Consider the following 1,908-nt stretch of genomic DNA (forward strand, 5'->3'; position numbering starts at 1 on the left):
AGGATGCAAATAATTTTCACATGGAACCTGGCATCACCCTGAAGGAATTCTAACTTCACACTGTTGGGGTAGTTTACCAAGATGGCTTCAGAGTAGACTAACTTTACACAGCACACTTTAAAAAAGACATATTTATTCAGCGTCATGATCAGACTATTACATTTAGCAATCAACAGCATGGGTGCAAAAAAAAAAATCTACATTAAAACCCTTTGTTGGAATGCTTTACACTTTCCACAGGACAGAAACTAAAATAACCTGTTATACAATTAGTCACAAATACAGTCCTCGAGTTTTTTGTCCATACACATGAGTATTGTCTAAAACATGTCTTCTTTGTAGCAGCTAGGCCCTGCCACCACTGTGCTTGGCTGAGTTCACAAATCTGTTGTAACCTGTAGCTTCCCTGTCACTTCTCTAGCTCTCCTCTCCTGCTAAGCTTTGTTTCCTGGCAGTAATTAAAACCTTCTGCCACTGCCATAGCTACTGCTGCTGCTGGAACCGCCATAGCCACCTTGGTTTCGTGGTTTGGCAAAGTATTGGCCTCCACCGCCAGAGAGGCCAGAGCGTCTGCCTCCAAAATTTCCTCCTTTCATGGGTCCAAAATTTGCAGGTTGATTATTGTAATTGCCAAAATCATAGCTTCCACCACCTCCAAAATCGCTTCCATGTTACAAAATCCGTTATTGTCATTCCCACTGCTGTCATATCCACCTCAATGGCCACTGAAGCTGCCTCGCCCACTGAAGTTTCCTCTATGACCAAAGTTGTTATTCCCATCAACACCACCTCCATGACCACGAGTGAAGTTTCCAGAACCACTTCGACCTCTTTGGCTGGAAGAAGCACTAGCCATCTCTTGTTTAGATAGAGCCTTCCTTACTTCACAGTTGTGGCCGTTCACAGTATGGTATTTTTGAATGACAAATCTTGTCAACAGAGTCATGGTCGTCAAATGTGACAAAAGCAAAGCCTCTCTTTTTGCCACTGTCTCGGTCATGATTTCAATCACTTCAATTTTCCCATACTGTTGAAAATAATCTCTTAGATGATGTTCTTCAGTGTCTTCTTTAGTGCCACCGACAAAAATCTTTTTCACAGTAAGTGGGCACCAGGTCTTTGAGAATCTTCTCTCAAGACAGCCCTCTTTGGTTCTACAACCCTTCCATCCACCTTGTGTGGCCTTGCATTAATGGCTGCATCCACCTCCTCCACAGTTGCATAGGTGACAAACCCAAAGCCTCTGGAGCGCTTGGTGTGTGGATCTCTAATTACCACACAGTCCATAAACATTCTCCATTGCTCAAAATGGCTCCTCAGACTCATCGGTTGTTTCAAAGCTCAAATCTCCAACGAAAAGGTTCTGCAGATGTTCAGGCTCTTTGGGAGACTCTGACTTAGACATGACAGCGGTGGGAGAGGAGACTTTAACGAAGCTTACTCGGTGGTGTCCACAGGTAGAAAGCAAAACAAATGTTTTAAAATTCCTTTTGTGCTTAGATTTTCTGGCCTTTTCTCCTAAACCTAATAATTCTCCCTTTGTTTATCTTTTTTTTAATGTTTTTTATTTATTTTTGATAAAGAAGAGACAGGGCACGAGAAGGGGAGGGGCAGAGAGAGAAGGAGACATAGAACCGGAAGCAGGCTCCAGGCTCTGAGCTAGCTGTCAGCACAGAGCCTGACACGGGGCTTGAACCCACGAACGCGAGATCTGACCTGAGTCGAAGTCGGAGGCTTAACCGACTGAGCCACCCAGGCGCCCCCCCCTTTGTTTATCTTTTAAAATTTATTTATTTATTTATTTATTTATTTTTTGATCTATATCCAAGTTAGTTAGCATATAGTGCAACAATGATTTTAGGAGTAGATTCCTTAATGGCTTTTACCCATTTAGCTGACTACCCCTCC

The 1,908-nt window shown here is 43.0% G+C and overlaps 1 pseudogene; it reads right to left on the bottom strand.

The window, feature by feature from the left end:
- Positions 1 to 422: 422 nt before the first annotated feature.
- LOC115292163 lies at positions 423 to 1,405 on the bottom strand (annotated as a pseudogene).
- Between the last annotated feature and the right edge of the window lie 503 nt (positions 1,406 to 1,908).

Source organism: Suricata suricatta, chromosome 5, assembly GCF_006229205.1.
Source record: "Suricata suricatta isolate VVHF042 chromosome 5, meerkat_22Aug2017_6uvM2_HiC, whole genome shotgun sequence".
Lineage (NCBI taxonomy): Eukaryota > Metazoa > Chordata > Mammalia > Carnivora > Herpestidae > Suricata > Suricata suricatta.